General features: G+C 42.6%; 1 pseudogene; it reads right to left on the bottom strand.

Moving 5' to 3' along the window:
* Window positions 1-408: 408 nt before the first annotated feature.
* LOC119368467 lies at window positions 409-2,241 on the bottom strand (annotated as a pseudogene).
* Window positions 2,242-12,742: the final 10,501 nt, after the last annotated feature.

The following is a 12,742-nucleotide window of genomic DNA, read 5'->3' as shown; positions in this document are numbered from 1 at the left end:
TGTCACAGGGGGCGGGAAGGACTAAAGGAGAGGCGGGATCCTCCTCGACGGCTGGGCTCTGGCCGGCGGCCGGCGACAAGCGAGGACGAGGCAGGGTACGGCCGCACGGCTCTGGGAGGGCGTCTGGACGAGGCGGTTGTCCCCTCGCTCGATGTGGACGACAGGACGAGGGCGTGGCTTGGGCTGCGTTTGTCCGTCAACAGGTAAGTTCTATTGGGCCAATTGTTTTTCTTTGGCCCAGTCAAAATTTATATGTATATAAGCCGATCCAAATTGCCAGGGTGGGCCGTGGCCCACCCTGGCCACCCTGTAGCTCCGCCCCTGCCCGAGAATGTGTGAGTCGCTCTGGTCTGCGACATGGTTCCATGGGCAACATTTTTAAGCACACCGAACACACGCCGAAACTAACTAAATTTCGGAGTTCTCTGCTTCTGCTGCGCCTTCGTCTTCACTTTTAGACGCTCTCTCCCCTTTCTCGAGGCCAGCCATGGTGTCATACAAGGGCTTGTTCATCGTCTCGGGTTGGCATAAGAACAACAGCCCGCCGACGATCCCCGACATGCCGAACACCGCGAACGGCACCCGCTCCCCGAGCATCACCACCAGCGGTGCTAGTATGGCACCCATCTGCGACGCTTGCATCGCGCATCCGAGCACCGCCGTCCGCACCACTGTCGGGAACAGCTCCGCCGTGTACACGGACAACAGGTTGTACGTCGCCGATATGCCGAAGATCCCCACCACCCCGCACACCGTCCTCGCCACTCTGCAGTGACATGCAACTGCATGTGGTTAGAGCAAAAGACTGTCATTCACATGCTAACACACAACAAGGGTTCAATTACCTCTCGGCACCGGCGCCGACGATGAGACTGCCCGCCGTGCAGAAGACGCCGCTGAGAAGCATCATGCCGATGGCGAGTGGTTTGCGGCCGAAGCGCTGAAGAAGCAGCGCGGTGAGCAGGTAAGAGGGCATCTCGGCCAGCGAGTTCAGGACGACGCTGACGTAAAGGTTCGTCTTTAGGTTGACCACGTTGAGGCTCAGCCCGAAGTACACCACCGCGCAGAGGAAGTGGATGATCACCGAGAGCACGAGCCTGATCCGCGTCGTCGGTGACCGGAACGCGTCTATGATTGTACCCGACGACGACAGCTCCCGGGCCTTTTCTCCGGTGCCAACCTGAGCGCCGTTGACGTCGTCCCCCTCGTCGTCAAGCTTGAGCACGACGTTGTCCGGAATGCATCTGCCGTTGGCGGACGCGATGTCGCCCAAGACGCGCATGGCGTCGTTGGCGCGCCCGCGCACAAGGTACCACCGCGGAGACTCGGAGACGAACGGCATGACAGTGAACACGTATGCAAGGGATGGCAGGGAGGTGACGGCATAGAGGAGGCGCCATGAGGACTGGAACATCACCGCGACGCCGGCGAGGGCCGCGATGCCCACGGAGAAAAAGTACATGGTGGACATGCCGGCGGCGCCACGGCGGGAGGGCCCGATGGGCTCCGTGGCGAGGACGAAGGAGCAGAGGCCGACGATGCCGGTGCTGAAGCCCGTGAGGAGGCGCAGCGCGGCGTAAACCTAGTAGTTCGGGGAGAGCGCGGTGACGAGACCGAAGACGGCGTTGAGGAAGCAGAGCAGCAGCAGACAGCCCTTCCGGCCGAGGAACGAGTCGGAGAGGTGCCCGAACACGCCCGCGCCTGCCGAATCCACGGGATAAGCCACTTATCTACCAGCACCGACGAGTAACCGATGAGAGTACTGACGTACCGATCATGCACCCGACGAAGAAGACGGCCTGGACGAGGCCGACCTTGTAGCGCTCGCCGCAGACGAGGCCCCACTCGGCCACCGTCGACGAGCCGCTCCCCTGCTCCCACTCCCACCCGGCCGCAGCGCCGGCACAGCGGTCGCCCAACCGCCCGTCCCCCGCGGGGCACGACATGGCCGGCTCGCGGTCCGCGAAGATCATCACCATGGTGTGCATCGCCTCGAGCGCCCACGCCGCCGTCACCATTATGAACTGCCGCAGCTGCCACCGCCCGGACTCCCCCGCGTGCTGCGCGAGGGCATCGTCGATGCTCAGGCGATCGCCGCCGCCGCTGCCGGAGGCGGCACTAGCAAGGAGCGCCTCAGCGGCGGACATTTGATTCCTGGTTTCCTTGGCTCGGGTGTGTGTGCGTGCACTGGGTGCTCGCGATCGTTGGAGTATTTGTAGGCGGAGCGAGGTACGTGCGCATGTCGACTCTGCACAGCTAATTAATTAAATAATCGCGGAACAGACGACTGAAAATTTATGTTAGAGTCAGTTAATTTTTCCCCACTGCCATATGCACTTGACGAGCAGTACAACGTGCATGCAGCCGACACATGCAAGCTTGCTTAATTAGCATTTTTGAGTACTAATCACTAGACCGATGACAGACGGACGAAAAATATTAATCGGCGCTTTCTTGGGCAGTGCCAGTTTAAACTTAAAGAAAAATTTTATGGTGCTTTTGCTATTTGATAGACGTCCAAAGAAAACCGGCTCATGCTAAATTATATATATATATATATATATATTTTTTGCCTTGAGTCATTTTTTATCCACCCTAGCTACTTGTAAGTTGCCTGAATTATAAATTTGGGTCAGTTAATTTTTATGGCCGTTGATTTTTGCTTTATGATTCGCTACACTTTTTTTTTTCAGCCTGTGGTATTTGTTACACTGGGCTTGTTTGTTTTGACTTTCGACTGATCGCATATTTGGGTCAGTCGATTGCCACTGTACCGAAGCCTGTTAAGAGCGCGATCCAGCCTTCATCTCTCTCCCTTTGCTTGTTTCTTTTGTGGTTATTTTGCTTCATTTTTTATTTCTGCTTTCTGTTTCTATGCGTTTTTTTTATTTTTCTCTTTCCTTTATTAGTTATTTTTGTTATTTTGTGAGTTGTTGGCCCGCCTCTCTACCCTTTGTCCTTTTCTGCTTTTTTTTTGCTTTGGTTTTTTATTTTTCTTTATGGTCAGTTTGTTTTTCTTTTGTCGAATTTTTGGATGTTGGGTCAATGTAAATGTATACACACAAATACTAAAAAGAACATGGAAATATTGCACTATTATATAATTATTCTTTGCATACTACAAAATGTGCAATTTCAGTGCAAAGTGGTGTGCAAGTTTTTTCTTTCTTTCTTTCGAAAGGGTAATAACAATGTCAATAATTCATTTTTCTATAAAATTTCATCATTTTGATATTTTAGTTATTGTTTTATTCTTCTTTAAGTTAATAACAATGCCACTAATTCATTTCTCATGAGGAAACTTTTTTGCAAAAGTTTCACTATTGTGCGTATATTTGGGAAAATTTTGTTCTTGTTTGTTTTGGATTTATTTTTATGTGTTTAAGTATAAATGCAAGTACTAAATAATATGTGTGTGAATTATAGTAGAATATGGAATCTGTGTGTGGAATTTTGGGATGTTGGTTCAGTGCAAATGTATACGCACAAATACTATAAAGTACATGGAAAGATTGCACTATTATATATTTATTCTTTGCATACTGCTAAATGTGCAATTTCAATGCAAAGTGGCGTGCAAGTTTTTGTTACTTTTTAAAGGGTAATACTAATGTCACTAATTCATTTTTCCTATAAAACATCATTATTTTGATTTTTACTTATTGTTTTATTCTTCTGTAAGTTAATAACAATACCACTAATTCACTCCTCCTTAGGAAACTTTTTTTCGGAAGTTTTGCTATTGTATGCATATTCTTGCATATTGGCAAAAAGCGCAATTTGTGTGTATTTTATACAACTTATGTTACTATTTGTTTTAGATTTATTTTTGTATGTGTAAATATAAATGCAAGTACTAAATAATATGTGTGTAAATTATTGTTGAATGTGAAAATTGCACTATTATATGCTTATTCTTTGCATATTTCAAAAAATGCAAGTTGAGTGCAAGTTTTGAAAGGTTTTGATTTGTTTTTAAAGAGTTTCATTTTTTTAGAAAACTTCATTATTTTATTTATTATTTTCTTTCTTTTAAAAGGGTAATACCAATGCCACAAATTCATTCTTCTATAGAAAACTTCATTGTTTATATTGTTTTATTTTTATTTAATTTTTTTATTTTGTTTTAATTTTCATTTTCTTTTCTTTTGTAAGGATAACGCCAATGTCACTAATCCATTACTTTTGAGAAAACGTTTTTTGTGGAAATATCACTATTATATGCTCATTTTTCTATAATGTTACTATTATATGTTTGTGGTAAGTAGTTGACTGATATTTGTGTAGCTTGTTATGCGCTCTTTATCTTTCTTTCTTTTTATATGAGCTACGTGGACAGGGATGTGTTGTATTTTGGCCTCCGCATATACGTGCATACATACATAGGTATGCTTGTAATATATAGTTACATATGGAGCTGCTTTCCATGTATGCATGCGCCTGTAGACAGCAATTAAGTTGATGTACTATATTGATGCGGCAACATTATGGAGGGGAGTCATCCTTGCATGCATTAGCTCCGACGGTGGCGTCATTACATGCTCCTAATAGTCACGGCCCAAAGAAATCGCAAAGAGGCAAAAAGTGACTGACCAAATTTGATGTTCACTCGATTGACATGTAGTCAATCCCCACAGCTTCACAGATCTACGAGATACGGTTTCACATATTTGACTTGCAGCTTGGATTATCATTGGAAAAGGTCCAAAACAAACATTGAAATTGCAGAGGAAAGCTAAATCAAACTTTGAACTTTGAATTCCGGAAATTGGTACTCAGAACTTAATCCCGGTCTATTTTGGAGCCTAGACATGTTTGGCACACTGGGACCGCTACAATCTTGACAGGCTAACCTGCCACTCATGGGCGAGAATTTGGGCCAGCCCATTATACCACAACAAGAATTCGTGAAGTTTAAAAAGTGTTCGCGCATTTCTAAAATTGTTCAGAAGTTAAAAAATGTTCATGTTTTCTATTTTTGGCACAAATTCAATTCCTTCGTGTTTTTTAAAAAAAGTTTGGAAACTTTAAATTCTATTCGCATTTTAAAAATCTTTTCACGATTTAAAAATATCGCATTTGTCAAAAAATATTCAGAATTTCAACAGCTTTTCACATCCCTTGAAAAATGTTTCCAATTTTCAAAAATTGTGTCAAAATTTTAAAATAAAGTAGTTGGAATTTTGTAAATTATTTGTGTTTTGAAAAACTTGGCATCTCAAAATTGTTCACAAATTTTCTAAGAAATATTTTGATTGTTTTCATAAATGTTTTATATATGAACATTTTTGTGTGTCCTTATATAGGCCACGCTTTCTATCATCAATAGTAGTTGTCACGGCGAGTGGCTACCTCAGCGCACCTTGAGTGCGAGGTCCTTGGTTTGAGTCCTGATAGGCCTTTTCGTGTAGTTTAAAAATATGTGTTTTAGGGAAGTTGTTTTTAGGAAGGTTTTTAGGGAAGTTCAAAAAAGGTTACCGCGTTTTTGAGGAAGTTTATTTTTTGGAAGTTTTTTTAGGGAATTAAAAAAATATGTTTATTGTCATTAATAAATTTACAACATGTGTTTTGAAAAATGTTATTGCGCATTCAAAAAAAAGTGCGAAAACATGGATTTAAAAAACAATATACATAATGTATTTTAAAATTTTCCAATTTTTTCTAAAAAATATTACATGTGTGCGCTAAAAGTATACATTGTATACTGATAAAAGTAGATATGTGTCAAAAAACAAAATCAATTAAAACCGATAAAGAGAAAAAATGCAAAGAAAATCAAGAAAGAAACAAAAGAAAACTAATAATATAACGGAGAAAAAACAAAGAAAACTAGTGGAAATATAAAGTATAATGAAGGGAGAAGGAAAAACGAAGAAAGCTGACGAAAAATTGAAGAAAAGCTAAAGGACAAAGGGAAAAAGAGAAAACAAAACGGAGCAAAGTGAGCAAACATATAGCTATGCATGAGCGGCGCGAGCGACTGCACTAATGGACCGGCCCGACTCAGCGAATACAAGCTAAACACTCCCAGGGTTCAAAATAAACCAGGGTTGATAAGTTCAGAGTGCCAATTTATGGGATTCAATATTTAGGGTTTGATTTAGTTTTTGTCTACAAGTTTAAGGTTTGTTTTGGACTTTTTCTGATTATTGTTTGGCCCTTGAATATCCTGTAAAATGACATGCCTCTAGGAGTCATTTAGTTTACGGGCAGAAATCACGCTGTACTCGGTACAACGATTCCAAGCAGGTCCTAAGGGCATCTCAAACCCCGTGTCTTAAAATGCCTGTAAACATTGGGATGAACACTTGGTCCATACGGTTTTTTTCATCCGAGGTGGTACCGCATGAAAAAATTCCCACAAACTAGAAGGGGTTTGTCAGAGTCTGGCTCCGTCACGTAAGACTCTGACAACCGAGCTCACTCAAATCCTCTCTCATAGACCATTTTTTTCTCACTTCGTCTCTTTCCCCTTGCTATATATTCGCACCCTCCTTACCCAACGCCGCCTCCTGCCTGGACAGTTGCCGCTCCCCCACAGGCATTTACCGCCTCCCGCCGGCGCCGCCCGTGCCAGACACTACAAAAAAATACACTTTCGTGATGATACGTGTTTGTCACAGTAGGTCGCGTTTTTTGTCATGCATGTACATCCATGACAATTTTATGACAGAATCAAGATAGTCATACTTGTGCTGTCGTAGAAGTGTTCCATCACATTACCAAAATTATCATCATAAAAGTGTCCACTTCCATGACGATAAATTGCGCGTCACGGAAGTGCTTTCGTCAAGGGTGACCGACACATGGCATCCACCGTAACGAAACATCGTTAAGCTATCGGGTCGGGTTTTGGATCCGATAACCCGTTAATAGCCCCGATCAATGGGGATTTTCCACGTGTAAAATCATCATTGGCTGGAATAAACACGTGTCGGCTCATCGTTGGGACAGATGTCATCCACTCATTGGATAGAAGGCGCCTATGATACGTCGACACGTGGCACGACCCAATAGAGGCCCATTCCTGTGAAAAGGCCGGCCCGTTTGACTTGGTCAAAAGGTGGCGGGCCGGCCCATGGAAATCCTGTTAATGTCCTGTTCGCATATAGCCCATTTACAGCCCACTAACCCAAGGCCTGTTACGCCCTATCCGAATTAGGTCCAGTAGCGTCATCTGGGCCATCCAATATGATTCCAGCCTGTTTTCACTTCTGGCCCATGACGTCTTTCGGCCCATATGAGGCCCTTTGTAACTCTTGGCCCATTAACGGCCCGTGGTAAAATTGGCTCGCGGTGAACAATGTATCACTTTATACCCATTAACGGCCCGTGGTGAAACTGGCCCGTAATGAACAGTGTATCACTTTATACCCATTAACGACCCATTATTCCATTGGGTCGTTTCAAGCCCATGTTATCTTTTGGCCTTCCCAGAGCCCATTTACTCTTGGGCTCATTTCCAGCATTCGTTTACTTACGGCCTGTTACTGTCATTTTCTGCTTGTGGGCTAAATTCAGCCCGAGGTTACAGTCGGCCCGTTTTGTGGCCCGTTAATACGTTGGGCCGTTTTCATAGCGTCATCAAATACGGTCGATTAACGACGGCCCGTTATGGTCGGCCCATGAACAGACGATTCCAACTCTAGCCCGTTTACGATCATAATGCGGTTTGTTATTGGCCCATGTTTGGCCAATCGATCATATGACCCGTACAAGGCCCATTGATGATACGGCCCGTAGAAGGCCCATTGTGTCTACGACACGTAGAAGGCCTATTGTTTCTACGACCCGTAGGAGGAAAATGGTAACTACAGTAAATATGTAGCCCATGGTTATTGTGGCCTAGTTTTAAAAAATAGGTTATCGCGGCCACTAGCAAACCCCGGAAAAAGAACTACACTGACTACAAGCAAAGAAATAAACAAGACAATAAGGAAATAAATAAGCAAACAACTTACGCTAGGCTATCACGGCTATTACACATACTACATCCACTGGGCATCAAAGTTCGCCACTAGTGCAAATAGAGGGAACACAACAACATATAAACGCCGCAGCAAAACAAGTACAAAACTGCAACCACTTCAGAAGAGCTCAAGAAACAATATCCTGGGTACCCATAATGCTGGCAAGATGCTTAGCAAGCTTATTAACTTTCTCTTGTTTGGCGCTTAAGTCCTCCAGCACTTGTTGTTGCACCAGAAAGTATGCATCTGAATTTTGCAGGGACTTCCTCAGTCCTTCGGCTTCCTGTCGCATAACATCTGATCGATGTCTTTCAACTTGAACTTGAGACTCAAGAAGCCGAACTGATTCAGGCAACGAGTTCAAAGAGCTGGTGCCAGCAGTAGTAGCCAGTAACTCGAATACTACATCAAGACAGGACTTTGGGGTTGTCTCAGTGTCTTCAATATAGTTTTTATCAGCTTTCTTGGAGACCAACAGGGATGTCTCACTATCTTGAACCTTATCTGCATTACTTCCTTTACCATTGCATAACGGGGTACTCTTCACCAATATTTTATCCGCGTTCTAAATGATAAACAAACAAACACATCACAAGTTTACAATGTAGTATATGAAACTCATTTTGGTAAACCAGTTCAGTAGTAAGGTGGACATGATAACAACATGAAACAAACATATATCTATGAAGTATGGTCACTGTATGGTCTATATCATTCTAGATTATGTTGCCAAATCAAGATAGATACAGTTCGAAACATATCTATTTAAGACAAAGCAGCATAGACAGAATATTAGTGTGGGAAACTACACAGCAATAACAACACTTGTAATGTGCATGGCATGAGAACATAACTGTTTATTCAATTGAAACTGAAATCAACATAGAGCAAGTTACAACAGCAAACAGCCAAACACGTTGAAGAAACAGGTTTAAAACATACCTGTTGCGCCATTGGAGTTTCAATTGCATCCTTCAAATTTGAAATTAGTTGGTATGAGTAAATACAGTGATGCAAGAGCAAAGTAGTATGAACCATAGCTACGGAACCTGACCTGAGAACAATTCTTCTTTTGCTTTAAGCGTTGACTTGGGGTTCGGAGTGGTGGTCCTCGTGCTTTGGGCACTGCAGTTGCCTTATTAACTGCTCGTGTTTGGGTGCTCTGTGGTGGAGACGGTGCTGTGTCAACGGGAACTCGGTGTCTATCTGCCGGGGTTGGGGTTAGAAGGGGTGTAGCTGGTTATCTGTCCAACTGGGTAGGGGTACAATCTGCATGAGTGTGGGTTATGTGTGGTGGGGCTGGTTCTTGGGCAAGTACAATCGTGGTTCTATCTGCATCGACAGGTAGCACAATCTTTTCTGAAGACCGTGTTTTTACTCCCACGGATACTGCCATCACTCCCTCCAATTAAAATGGCTGATAAACAAGAAAATTAATTGAATGTACAGACATTGTAAGATAGACAGGTGCAATGGATAGTAGGGAAGAAAACAGGGCATGAAATAATTCACATTTATGTTGTCTAACCAAACAGAATAGCAGCACATAATCTCACATATATGATGGCTAATTAAACAGGATAGCATGACACAATTTCACATGTATGATGGCTAACTAAACAGGATAGAATGACATACTTCAAAATATGATGACTATGTAAACAGGATGACATGATATAACTATACGATGTGTCTATTAAAGTGGTTGGCATGCCATAAATCACAAACATGCAGTCGATGGAAACATGATGGCATGATATAATTCACGGATAGAATGACATAGTTTAAAATATGATGACTATGTAAACAGGATGAGATGATATAACTATATTATGTCTTTAAAAAATGGGTTGGCATGCCATAATTCAGATACATGCTGTCTATGAAAACATCATGGCATGACATAATTCAAATATATGATTTATATACTAAGGAAGTGAGCAGAGGGCAATCGCATATATGATGTGTCAACTAAGGATATGACATTCAATATTGTGTATATGATGTAAAAACTAAGCATTGCAATACCACATATGCATGATATGAGTAGTATAATCCTGCCAAGTTTGAGCATACACCTCAGGGGGATAATAGGACTGGTCATCTGCCTCTGAATCCTCCTCTGAAGAGCTATCTATAACCAGCAAGATATCTGCTTCAGCAGGTAGCATTGTCTGCTCTGAAGACCTTGTTTTCACTCCAGATTTCTCCATCACCAATTCAAATGGCTGATGCACAAGAAGAGCAGTTGAATATACAACCATTGTCGACAAAAGCAATGAGAAATACAAAAAAAGGACGGCATGATATAATTCACATATATGATGCTTGCCTAAATAGCATGGCATTGCATAATTCACATACATAATGCCTTGCAACAAGATAACATTGCATAATTCACATACATAATGTCTTGCAACAAGATGGCATTGCATAATTCACATATATGGTAATTAGACACTAAACAGGTGGCATTTACACAAAGCATGTCTAAACTAAGCAAATGATGTACATAGCAATGCAAGATACCATACACACGATATGAGCAACATAACCCTGCCAAGTTAGAGCATGCACCTCGGGGGGGGGGGGATATGACTGGTCATCTATCTCTGAATCCTCCTCTGAGGAGCTATCGGTAACCAACAAGGCATGCGCTTCGTCAGATAGCATTGTCTGCTCTGAAAACCTTGTTTCCACTCTAGATTTTTCCATGACCGTGCCGAATGGCTGATGCACAGGAAGAGTAATTGGATGTACTAAAATTGTTGACAAATTTAACACATAATAAAAAAATGATGGCATGATATAGTTCACATATAAGATGACTGGCTAACCAGGGTGGCATTGCAAAATTCACATATATGATGCCTGGCTAAACAAGATGGCATTGCATGATTCACATATACGATAAAGAAACTAAACAGATGGCATTGATACAAAGCATGTCTAAACTAAGCACATGACATCTTTAATGTATACAGTAAGCAATGCAAGACACCATATGCATGATATTACCAACATCAGCATGCCAAGTTAGAGCGAAGACCTCATGGGGTAAATAGGAGTGGACTTATCCTTCTGAATCCCCCTCAGAACAGTTATCTTCCTCTTGATTACGATCCGAAATGGGTGGAGGGGGGCTTCCTGTGTGCCCACCATGGAACAACGTCTTCATGAAATTTTATTGCCACGCAAGGCTCGTCTCTTTTGCTCTACATGATCAGTTCCATTGTGTACAATAACTGGCATGCATAGGAATAAAACAAAGTGAGATTATGTAAGGAGAGCATGCACAAATCCAGAGTGATGGTAGCAATCTGTGGATAGACCCAAAACCAATGATAGCAGGCAGATAATAGCTTTAGTTAAAAAATACAGATAATGGCTCCTTTAATGTTTTTTTTGCACCCAACATGAAACCCATAGTAGACACCGGAGATTAACCAGATAGTAGATAGATAGTACTGATTGCTGCCCCAATATGTACCCCACAACCATTTAAAAACTCAAGTTTCAGCATTAGTTTGGACCTGATTTGGAGTCTAATAGGTGAACACGACGATAATGTAGCATGTCATCATATTAAGCGACGCATAACATAAGCAGACACGGAAGAGTGCGATCTCTCTTGCGGGCCCGTGTAGTCCTCAAGGTCATCTGCTCAGTTGATGATGGTAATGCAATTGTCGTGGCTGCCGACAGCGGGGAAGAAGATCTGAGGCGGCAAAAGACAGTCTAGAGAGCGGATCCCTGCTGTGGTGAACCCTTCCGTCGTTGGAGCAGCTGAGTTGGGGTGGAACACAGCGCCGCAGGAGCAGGACAAACCACATAAGGTTTTCTTTGACACATATCTATAATAGAAGTAATTGAGTAAGGGCTTGTTTGAATTTGAGGATTCTAACAATGCAGGGATAGGAAATAGACAGGAATAGGATAGGAATGCACGTGCAAAACAGAGAATTTAAAAACACGGGATTTCTGCCAATCTGGGTGTTTGATTCACAACAATTGGAAGATCACATGATGAAAAAAAGTATGATGAGATTAAGTCAAACCACAAGAAAATGTACGATTATAATGCTATTATGCTACTATCTCTTAGCCTTGTGCTTGATGAATAGGAATATGAAAAGGAGGACAAGTGGAAATTAGAATTCCTACGGTTTTTCTTTCAAGGAGACACTAAAGGAACAAATCCTACATTTTTCCTTTGCTCCATTCCTTTGCACCAAATTCATGAAAAGTAGTATCATAGGAAACTTTCCAATTCCTTTTCATTCACTTTTCCTTTCAAGCACTGGCGATTCTAGTAGGCAGGCTTGAGCAAGGAAAATCCTACACTAAAAAATGTTTTTGTGCTACTTCTATTACTTTGGGCCCAGGCCACTGCCATACTAGCTCAACTCCCAGGCCCATCGACAAATGCACAGCTCAAACGCGCAGAGATAAATAATGATGGCATTCAAGAGAGTCCATCACGGATAGCTAAGTTGCTTGGTACCTCACTGCTTGTCATATAGTAGGATAAATGTAACACCCGAGATGTAACATGTCCCAATTTGGCAATATTTCAACTTGACCTTCATCCAATTCTTGTGGGTTTTATCATGTTTGGCCTCATCTTGTTTGGTTATGTGGTTTATTCTTTTCATTGTCATGCTCACCTTGCCATATTGCATTTGTGCCTCTTGTTTTTTTTTTGCATTCCATCTCCATCATGTGCATGGTGTGATCTCATACATATTATGTTGTTGCATGTTCAATGCATG

The sequence above is a fragment of the Triticum dicoccoides genome, chromosome 2B (assembly GCF_002162155.2).
Source record: "Triticum dicoccoides isolate Atlit2015 ecotype Zavitan chromosome 2B, WEW_v2.0, whole genome shotgun sequence".
NCBI lineage: Eukaryota > Viridiplantae > Streptophyta > Magnoliopsida > Poales > Poaceae > Triticum > Triticum dicoccoides.
This window is presented reverse-complemented; position numbering and strand designations above follow the sequence as displayed.